Source organism: Esox lucius, chromosome 5, assembly GCF_011004845.1.
Source record: "Esox lucius isolate fEsoLuc1 chromosome 5, fEsoLuc1.pri, whole genome shotgun sequence".
In the NCBI taxonomy this organism is placed as follows: Eukaryota; Metazoa; Chordata; class Actinopteri; order Esociformes; family Esocidae; genus Esox; species Esox lucius.
The window spans coordinates 21,958,094-21,970,150 of record NC_047573.1 but is presented as its reverse complement, the minus strand read 5'-3'; positions in this window follow the sequence as shown (position 1 = coordinate 21,970,150).

Sequence of the window (12,057 nt, the reverse complement as noted above, 5' to 3'; positions counted from 1 at the left end):
GCTAAGATTGGTATTTATATTTGTCAGTCAAATAAGTGTGACATACCCTCTGAGGCAAAACATTGTATAAACAGATTGATGTATGATGTATGCGCGTCACCTAGCAGAATTATGGTAATTCCGCATTCAATATTATAAAACAATCAAAGTTTTACACATTAATTACTTATTTTTATTAGTTATTTTGCTTATCACATCCCTGATGTATATGTGTTGTGCGTGCGCATATTCCAAGTCAAATAAAACATTAAAAAAAAAAACGTTTACAAAAGCAATTAGACAAAGTTCCTAAACAGATACCCAAGCTAAAACCCTACGCAAAAATATGTTGAAACACATTTGCTAAGAAACCCGCAAATAAAGGCTGGAACCTAGCACGAAACGTAGAGAGGAACCAGGCTCCTCGGGCTGGACAGTCCCCCTCTGGCTATGCTGGGTGGCAGGGGTGTACATAGGCGGTCTCTGAGGGCCCCTTGCTTCATTATTCAAGATTCAAAAATGTTTGAGGGCCCTCTACACATTAGGGCCCTATATACTTAGTACCCCTTCTCCCCCTGGTCTGACACCACTGCTGGGTGGAGCTTATGTTAGTAAAGCCACACATTCCTAAAGGTGAAAAAAACGTGTTGTTCTGAGCAAGAAAGTATCCTAATTGCCCCAAAGTATTTGCGGTAAATAATAATTTGTTCTTAGCATACATATTTTTGAAAAAATGTGATATCAAACAATCCAATTACAATGGGTCAAACATTCTTACACCTATGAAGTAAAAGTTGTTTTGTTTTTCATAACCATGTGTTAAAAAAGTATTACAATGGTTATGGATGGTATAAAATGTCTGACCCTTTAGAGTATATTGAAATGTAATTTGTTTTTTCATAGGCAAGTATCATGAATATGAGACAGAAATAGCAACAGGCCAGGTGGGCTGTGGGCAGTGATCAGCAGGAGTCGTCGGGTAGAATCTAAATCAGCAGCACGACCAGGTGGACTTCTGACATGGATAGGGAGGAGTTGTCAGGCTAGTCACTCCTGAGACATTGTTCTTGAGTTCAAGTCCTCCTGAATGAGAGTGAGAAAACTAAAGGTCACATACCAAAAAGTCATGAAAAATTACACAAGACACAGCAGACTGACCCTAGCACCCCAGTACATAGACAATCGCATAAGAAATACTGGGTACTGAAAGAGATGGGTCGGAGGACACTGTGGCCCTGTAAAAAGATACCCCTGGCCTTGCATGATGTAATGCATTTTTGAGCTGGAGTCTCCCAGTGGAGAATGGGGTGCCTGCCAGGAAGACACAGTAAAGATGGTTAATCTGCCTTTCTGTTCACCTTCACACCCCTGGACTAAGTTACACTCTTAAAGCGGATGGATCTTCACTAAGGACTTGAATTTTGAAAATGAGTCCAGCTGTGGTTTATTCCACAAATTGTAGATAAATAGGTGAAAGCCCTGTCTCCAGCTGTTGTTATGAAATTCTAGGAACAATAATGAGGCATGTGTCTTGTGACTAAAGCATACAGTACATATAGGTATGTAAAGCACAATCAAGTCAGAGGTATAACTAGGATAATAAATGAACAGTTGATAAAAGATTTGTTTATTTGCTTCCTTATCTAGTTTACCAGAAAAAATATTTCTGTTATATCTTTGGGGGGAATAAATCTGATGATATTCCCCGCTAGGCAAACATTTTGTCCCCCACACTACCCTGAGCTTTTTCCTGATGTGAATCTCAAGTTTTTTTCATCACTAACTGGGCAACTCCCTCAGGTAAGCACTCCTGATTCAAAATGTTTATGGCCCTTAAAATGTCTAACGTGTAGACTACGAACTTGCAAAACATTGTAGCCATATTTGAATCTTCAAAATGTATTGTGTTAACTATGTGAATCTAGAGCTTGTAGACTCAAGAAAGCTGCATACACCCAGAGAGGGTAAACTGTGGGAACTTTGTGAAAGGATCTGACAGCTGAGTAGACTCAGAGAAAAGAAGCAGCATTGCTCCCGGTCCACTGAACAGGGACTGCTAAGGGCCCCCTAAACCCCCACTGACCTATCAGGGGCCCCAGCAGTCTGAAAACCCATGACCGGAGTCCGAGAATCCCAGGATCCCACCACTCCACAGGCTAATGGCGTGGATGGGTCAGGCGACAACAATCAGTTAAGGCTCCTGTGTAGGAGCTGATGAAGCAATCGACAAACACAGGAAAAGGCAGGGTAGGGGGTCTGAATGGCCCTACACTGGTCCCAGGCCACAAGATTGGCCGACCATGCTGGAGAATCGGTTGGGGCTCAATGTTAAGAGCAGAATGCTGTAGAGCATGATTGTTCCTCTATGGGCGCTGTGAGAGCTGGATTCCACCATGCTCACTCAACATAGCTGAAGGTGTGCATGATAGCAGCCCCCAAGATATCCATATTATACATATAGCAATGACTGATGTCACATGGCTTGCGAGGAGCAGATTCCAGCGTCTTTCTCATAGCTTGGTCTGTGTTAACACTCTGCTCACTTTTTCGCTGTGCAATTTCCTGTGAAGTTGTTAGAAATAAGAATGTGCGACGATGAGCAGCATGCGCGACAATGGACAGCCAGTCGGAGCTACAGAGCTCGGACCACACTGGACAGGACGAGGGATTTGTGTGAAAAGGAAAGATCTCGAGACTACACTCCACAGTTTCCATGGCGATGAGGGGCTCACACTCCATGGTCTCCATAGCAATGTCTGTTTAATGGCAGTTGCTGATGGACCCCCTGGTGTTCTCTGTCCATCTACATGGCTGTACAAGGAGGAGAGTGGAGAGCACCGGACAAGAAAGACAAGCACTCTACATTGAGGCCTACCTTTCCAACACAATGACAGAGTAATGGTTCAATACACATTCTCTGTCCCTCCCCTTCTGCCACATGACTTAGCCATACAAGACATAACAGGGTGTGGCATACGGTCAATTGACCACAAACTGTTCTTAGGCACACGTGGAGTGTCTGGACACAACACTTAGCCATTGTATATGGGCAATATACCACAATCCCCTGAGATGCTTAATTGCTATTAAACTGTTTAACAACCCAGAAACCATGGTATACGGTGATCTGGTGTCCTATCTATGGTATAGGTAATGAATAAGGCACAAGGGGGTTTGGTATATGGTCAATATACCACGTTAGGTAGAGAGGCATTCTGATTAGTTTCTTTCTGATCCTCTTCCTCATTGTCATGTAACAAGATGGATCCTGGGGTTGGCTAAGACCGAGACAGACGCAGAGAGTACAGGAAACAAGCCCCAGTAACAGTCATATTATACATTGACCAACAAACAGGGAAGCATAGACCCAGGACCGGATAGGGTGGGAGTGCAGAGCCCCTCTCTGGACCAATGCACAGCTTCTCCCTTTGTCTCTCTGTCAGGGTACTGGACAGTGGAGGCCTGTCAGACGCGCCCCCCGGAACATCCTCTCCCTGTTTAAGAACCAGGATGTCAGCACTATCACAATAACCCTCTTCAGTCAAAACACTGCCAATGCCCATCCCAGAGGCAATGAACAAGAAAGGCTTTTGTTTTCTTAGGAAGGACATTTTGAAATGTCCAACAACATAAAGGGTGACATTTTCGGACTGGGGTAAAAGCATACTGGGTGGCTGTTCAATGTCACCAAAAGGTTGATAACAATAAATCTGTTGGATTCATACTGGGAGAAAGAATATTACGTGTGGATGTGCTGTATGCTTTCTGAGTTTTACAATGTTTACTTGTGTGTGTGTGTGTGTGCGCGCGCGTGTGTGTGTGTGCACATAAGCACGTTTTACTGTTTTGAATTTGTGTGCATGTTTTGTTGGTGGATGGGGGTGGGGGGTGTTCAGGGCAAGCTGTTCACTCTCTATAATGGGATTATACTCATTAAACAGCTGTTTGTTAAACGCCAGTGGACCTCTCTCTGTGTCAGACCCAGGATTTTTCTGGACCTTTTTGAACCGTATTCAGCAGGCCTGGATAAGTGCCGTGGGGGGGGGAATATGAACAAGCACAGCTGCCCGATGCGAAAGGATTAATCAAAGGAGGCGCTCCCCACGACAAACCATGTATGTATGTCACATCCACAGACATATGTTTTCACATACCCACTCCTCTAAATATTATGTTCTCATAACATGTGAATGCATTTCTCTATAGGTACAGATGTCATGAGGATATGTACCATATGTTGGCTGTCTTTGGTTACCTACACTCTCTGCCCACTTTGCAAACAGATATAATGTAATAGAACACTTATTAACTGTGGTGTAGTGAAATAAAACATGTTATAGATATGAAAATATCCATATTTTTACAGGAATGCGAACTATACCTTCAATGCATTTTTAGAGAAAAAGTTGGTAAACTGTCTTTACCTAATTATTTTTAAGCTGGAAGTGTTGATAGGATACATAACCATAATATGGCCTGTTTTTCCTGGAAGTACCACAGTTATCCAAATCACAACAGAACTTTACAAGTTATCATGATGTCATGATGTGATGAAGATTATGTTCTGATGTCTGTTTGCAATCTGATTCAACTTTATTGTCATTGAACATTGCAAGTACAGTACAACAAAATCCAATTTGTGTCTAACCAGAAGTGCAAATTGAAGGCAAAAAATGTATATGTACATACAAATGGAATGTATAGGTGTGCAATTAATGCAAATGCATTACATATGGCAATTCTAAATGTGCATTGGAAAATTTACAAATTTACAGACAATTTAGAGGTATTTAGTATAATGTATGTACAAGTGAGATAAATAGCTGTGGCAATTCTCAATGGCATTCTGAATTTGTAATTGAGGCAAATTAAAGAAGTGGGGTAGCATGTGCAACTGAAATGCAGAAATTGCAGCAATGAGGTTCCTGAGGTAGGAGTGTATGTAACAATTGAAAAATATAAGTACAGTGGCAGTTCTAAATGTGCATTTAAAATAACACATTAGTCTGTACTATACAGAAGAATACTACACTGCAGTATTCTCTGATCATCTGTAGTGGTTAGTACATACAGTATTGACACCCATTCTTTTCATCCATTTCCCACTTCTTACCACCCTTGGCTGAGAAACCTAAATGCCCAGTATAGACCATATATTGCATGCTCTCTGTGTCATTCAAAAGAAGGGTACAGATCATCACCGTTCCACGGAGAGAACACCAATGGGAGGGTGTATCTGCGCACATTCAATCTTACCTGACCCACTTCTCTAAAACGTGTGTGACGTGTGTCTGTGAGCGTGAACCTTGGTCTGACTCTGACCTTCCGCAGCAGAAGGTTTTAGTGTCGGACCTATATACGACATGACAGCGCCACCTAGTGGCACAGTGCAGTACTGCCATGTACGCCAGGACAGTAACGGTCACCTAGTCTGAGGGCGTTCTGAGACGATGATACATGTGTTGATAAAAGGAAATGAGCAGGACAGGAAGGACGGGAAGGTGAAGTGACGAGCAGGACTAACATGCCAAGGAGATCTGAGGAACTCAGGGTCTCCACCACTGTGACCTCTACCGCTCTGGGTTTCTCAGACTGAGAACAGTTCAGCCGGAAGAAATCATTTAACAAAGCAAGGGCTGCCTTTTTCCCTAAGCACCCTCGTCTCTATGTGACATTTCACAGAGTATTGATCTAGACAGGAAAACACAGCGGATTTGTCCCCTGCATCAGGGACGGAGAACCGAGGAGAGTTCATTTGAGTTGCTGGAGACGGAGTGGGGGATGAGAGAGGATAGTCAAGATCCAGGGAGGACCATGGGGTAATGGGGTGGCAAAGACCAACATGTCTCCAGGAAATAGCTACTGGTGCTACCTGTCTTCTCTGTTCCACCTTCTAGCAATGAGCAGCAACAGTAACATTGACCCTTGGGTGGAATGGGTAGCAGAAGGGTGATAAAGGATAGTATCCAAGGGATGTTAAAGGGCCAGTGCAGACCAAAAAAAGCATTGTTCTGACACAACTGGAGGTCAGAATTACACAGAGAACATTTTGATGACTGATTCTAATTGACCAATTAGTGTTTATCTGGGTATGGGGGGGGGGTTGTTCTACATTATCCTATCATGTATTTAGGGCTGTGTATGTACATTTATGTTCTCTAAAGCCCACATAATCATTCTAGGTATTTCAGGAGCCAAAATAGGCTTAGGTAAATACATTTTAAAATGATTACATTTTGAGTTATTATCATAAAATGTACACTTCCAGTCATGTGTGATACAGTGATGATTTAAAAATAAACAACAGCAATACACTCACCTAAAGGATTATTAGGAACACCTGTTCAATTTCTCATTAATGCAATTATCTAATCAACCAATCACATGGCAGTTGCTTCAATGCATTCAGGGGTGTTGTCCTGGTCCAGACAATCTCCTGAACTCCAAACTGAATGTCAGAATGGGAAAGAAAGGTGATTTAAGCAATTTTGAGCGTGGCATGGTTGTTGGTGCCAGGCGGGCCGGTCTGAGTATTTCACAATCTGCTCAGTTACTGGGATTTTCACGCACAACCATTTCTAGGGTTTACAAAGAATGGTGTGAAAAGGGAAAAACATCGAGTATGCGGCAGTCCTGTGGGCGAAAATGGCTTGTTGATGCTGGAGGTCAGAGGAGAATGGGCCGACTGATTCAAGCTGATAGAAGAGCAACTTTGACTGAAATAACCACTTGTTACAACCAAGGTATGCAGCAAAGCATTTGTGAAGCCACAACACGCATAACCTTGAGGTGGATGGGCTACAACTGCAGAAGACCCCACCGGGTACCACTCATCTCCACTACAAAAAGGAAAAACTGGCTACAATTTGCACAAGCTCACCAAAATTGGACAGTTGAAGACTGGAAGAATGTTGCCTGGTCTGATGAGTCTCGATTTCTGTTGAGACATTCAGATGGTAGAGTGAGAATTTGGCGTAAACAGAATGAGAACATGGATCCATCATGCCTTGTTACCACTGTGCAGGCTGGTGGTGTAATGGTGTGGGGGATGTTTTCTTGGCACACTTTAGGCCCCTTAGTGCCAATTGGGCATCGTTTAAATTCCACTGCCTACCTGAGCATTGTTTCTGACCATGTCCATCCCTTTATGACCACCATGTACCTACTTCCAGCAGGATAATGCACCATGTCACAAAGCTCTAATCATTTCAAATTGGTTTCTTGAACATGACAATGAGTTCACTGTACTGAAATGGCCCCCACAGTCACCAGATCTCAACCCAATAGAGCATCTTTGGGATGTGGTGGAACGGGAGCTTTGTGCCCTGGATGTGCATCCCACAAATCTCCATCAACTGCAAGATGCTATTCTATCAATATGGGCCAACACCTTGTTGAATCAATGCCACGTAGAATTAAGGCAGTTCTGAAGGCGAAAGGGGGTCAAACACAGTATTAGTATGGTGTTCCTAATAATCCTTTAGGTGAGTGTATACAGTGGGGAGAACAAGAATTTGATAAACTGCCGATTTTGCAGGTTTCCCTACTTACAAAGCATGTAGAGGTCTGTAATTTTTATCATAGGTACACTTCAACTGTGAGAGACGGAATCTAAAACAAAAATCCCAAAAATCACATTGTATGATTTTATTATTATTAATTAGCATTTTATTGCATGACATAAGTATTTGATCACCTACCAACCAGTAAGAATTCCGGCTCTCACAGACCTGTTAGTTTTTCTTTAAGAAGCCCTCCTGTTCTCCACTCATTACCTGTATTAACTGCACCTGTTTGAACTTGTTACCTGTATTAAAGACACCAAACAGACTCCAAATTCTCCACAATGGTCAAGACCATAGAGCTGTGTAAGGACATCAGGGATAAAACTGTAAACCTGCACAAGGCTAGGATGGGCTACAGGACAATAGGCAAGCAGCTTGGTGAGACGGCAACAACTGTTGACGCAATTATTAGAAAATGGAAGACGTTCAAGATGACGGTCAATCTCCCTCGGTCTAGGGCTCCATGCAAGATCTCACCTCGTGGGGCATCAATGATTATGAGGAAGGTGAGGGATCAACCCAGAACTACACGGCATGACCTGGTCAATGACCTGAAGAGAGCTGGGACCACAGTCTCAAAGAAAACCATTAGTAACACACAACGCCATCATGGATTAAAATCCTGCAGCGCATGCTAGGTCCCCCTGCCCAAGCCAGCGCATGTCCAGGCCCGTCTGAAGTTTGCCAATGACCATCTGGATGATCCAGAGGAGGAATGGGAGAAGGTCATGTGGTCTGATGAGACAAAAATAGAGCTTTTGAAAACATGAAAAACATTAAGCTCACATTTTGGACTGTACGTGCTATGCCTTTTCATGTCTGTAGAATCTACATGTAGAATCATTATCATCCTTCAATGAGTCATGCCATTCTAGGTTTAACAAAAAGTGGTTTCATGGACAAGGCACTTCTCAGCCTTCAATCCCCTATGATGGCCCTTTTATAACCAACTGCCTTTTCAGCACTATTTGCAGTGCATTTTTGAATATTTGGATAGAGATGGAATTACAAATGCATACATGGTCTCTTTGTACATTCTCCATGATTGCATAAAAATTGCAAAGTGTTGACTTCTTTTCATGCATCACAGATCCCATATAACCTGATTGGGGAGTGAGTACCACTAAGGGTCCATGGTCGGCTTGGCTCACAGACGTTTGTTAACCAGTGAGGAAGACCGCAGTCTTATACCCACATTGAGCGGGTTCTGAGATAAACCCTAGCCATTCTGCTTTATGCTTGCACTGCCACTGATAGGGCCTGTCCATTATTGATGGTGTCATTTAAATATGCACAAGGACAAAACAGGCAAGGCAGCAGAGCATGTTTCACCCGCTGTGCCACTAGCACTCACTAACACAACATCCAGCTCCTCACTTTCCACATCATTCCCAAAAAGGTGATAAAGCGAAACAGAGGTGGATAAGAGCCACTGAAACCCCCCACTTTGAAAAAGTGGCTCCAATGCAATGATCCGCTCTCTGTAATTGCTGTGTTTTCGCATGTCGCGTCTTTGGTTTTGAGGGCAATCAGTGTTACCGCTGCACACTTGTTGTTTTGAGGGAGGGGTTCTTGGAGGTTCTGAGGGGGTTTCAGTGGGAGGTACTTAAGGGGGTTTTGAGGGAGATTCTGAAGGGGTTTTGGCAGAAGCTGAATCCCCTTTAGAGGGAGGAGTGTGCTGACCAACAACATGCACAGAAAAACATTGTGTAAAGTGAGTGTTCAGGTGTTTCGGGGTCTATGCAAATGTGATGGAGTTTTCCATGCCTTAGTATGGATGTGTATGAGTGTGTTTGTGTGTGTGTGTGTGTGTGTGTGTGTGTTTGTGTGTGTGTGTCAGCCACAGCGGCGGTAGAGGACCATGGCTGTGATCTAACAGCAGCTGACAGGCAGGTTTGAGGGCCCTCTCTGGGGTGCTGGCCCAGCGAGGAGGGCGGAGGCTGGAGCACTCTGTGCTGCATTACGACAGAACTGCTCCCCGTCCCGCTGAGCTCCCAATTAGCACACACACCACTAGAGCAGGCCCCAGCCACCGCCGACCGCAACCCGCCCCAGACTCTCTAATACTCACCCAGAGACAGGCTCACCAACCTGGGCAGCAGCATGATCTGTTAGCCCTTCTACATTTATCATGAGCCAAGGCTGCTGCTTCTTCACTTATTCATCCTTACCTTGGTTTTGTCCTCTGGCCTGTCCGCCTCTCAGCCCAGCCTAACCGGAAAGGACAGCTGGCTCATCTTCACGGTCTCCTTGGACTAAACCTACCCCCTGTAAACAGACATACACACAAACACACACACACACGGACACACGGACACATACACTCACACACAGGGTGGGCACACACCAGAACCCTAAACACCCTCTCTGCTCTCCAGTATCTATGATTCGGAGACACAGTTGTTACACACACAGTGCCCATGGGATTCTTAGTTTGGCTGGTTTTACGGGGGGGGGGGGGGGGGGGGGGCAGGAGAGGTGGGGGTGTGTTGATGAGGGATGGGAATCGATGCCATGATCGCTGGACTGTGAATCCGTTATCCAGCGGTGACCTTCTGTACCGAGTCCTCTGAGACTGGGGACATTGACGTCTCCAGAGGGGGACCTCACTGTAATGGAGTGTAGCACTGTCCTATCATTCACATGGATGTACAGAGCCCGTTCCACCAGGGTGTGGGGGGGAGTGACTGGGGTGGCAGAGTTTTTCTAGGTGTATGCAGGGGTGTAAATGTGTCAGAGTGTGTGTGTGTGTGTGTGAGCATTGGGGACACAGCGCCGTAGGGGCCATGCGAGCGGGGTGTCCGTCCGCTTGCGATGCTACTGACACACAGCATATGATCCTGAAAGAGCGTGACGGCTCCCTTCACACCCCCCGCCACACACCTTGAGTGACAGCCGTCCTGTCAGAGGCCTCACACGTCCGGCTGGCCAACGGCCCCGTGGGTGGGCCGATAGATGGATAGGTGGATGGATGGAGCTGGGGACAGAAAAAGCTACAGGGTAGACAGATACAAGGTTGGACAAGGCACCACAGGGCAGGTGGAGAGGCTGGGATGGCGGTCGGCCATTTTGGACAGGTCTGATGTGGGGCGGGGTCACATGTAATTCGGCCTAGAGAAGGATGAGGACGACCGGACGGGTGGGGGGGAGGGGTTTGGTTTGAGACGTGTTTGATTATGTTTGAGACGTCCATCAAGAGGGGTTGAGAGGGAGTGAAGAGGGGAGGGATGGGATGGGATGCAGTACACTAACAGACCAGATGAGTAGAGCCAGGGTTCACTAGATAATGAGATTCAGTCAATGAACAGCGGGGGGGTTGGGGGGGGTTTGAGAAACAAGGGCAGGAGAACTATTTAACAGATTTTGACATACGGACTGAGAGTTATTGAGTGGGATGGATTAATTTTTTTAAAGATATCAGCTGAGATACATTGAGTGGGCAAGGTCATTATGTAAATAGTTATCAGCTGAGATACATTGAGTGGGGAAGGTCATTGTGTAAAGAGATATCAGCTGAGATACATTGAGTGGCGAAGGTCATTGTGTAAAGAGATATCAGCTGAGATACATTGAGTGGGGAAAGTCATTGTGTAAAGAGATATCAGCTGAGATACATTGAGTGGGGAAAGTCATTGTGTAAAGAGATATCAGCTGAGATACATTGAGTGGGGAAGGTCATTGTGTAGAGATATCAGCAGAGAGACAATAAGGGGGATGGACACTGCGTAAAGTAAGCAACAGAGTGAGAGTGAGACAGGGGGCTTCTACATTCATGATACAGAAGATACTAGAAGAAGTGACAATGAGGCCAATTTGTTAATAAAAGGAGACGTAGATGCTGTACAGTAGATGTGGTGTGTAAAAGCCTGATCGCAGAACAATGGGTGTCGTCTGCACCTCCTCAGCCCGCCAAAACAGAGCGCTACCTCTCGTTGAGCTCCTGAAAACACATCCCCCCCCCCGCAGCCTGCTGTTAAACGCCCCAGGGCCCTGTTTTCACAGCGCAGCAGAATGCAGAAGCAGCGTGACAGTAATCTCCCTCCCCCCGGGAACGCAGACTCTAACTGATAAGTGCCAGAGAGCGGGGGGACTGATTCTGTAAGGGGCATCTTCAGCGGAGCGCGATGGCACGCGGCGTCTCCTCACCGCGCACTGCAGTAATACGAGACGACACAGCTGACATTACACACCGCTCGCCACAAATCACAGAGAGGACTTCACAGTCCAACTACAGAGATACAGGGAGGGAGAGAATGACTGAGAGGTAAAGTAAGAGAAAGAGAGAAAATAAAAGAGAAAATTAGTGGGAAGAGAGAGGCCTCAGCCAGATCCTGCCCCCTTGACTACAGAGTGGGAGAGAGGGTTACAGAATTAGGGCACAGGCACCCTCATTTACTTTTTTTATTTACTTCTCGCTCGGGTGACAACTCGGAACATAATGTTTGCTTGGTTGTTCCTTGGCTACAGCTAATTTTGTGTTAATTTACATGTTTCTTTATTCCTATTACTCCAT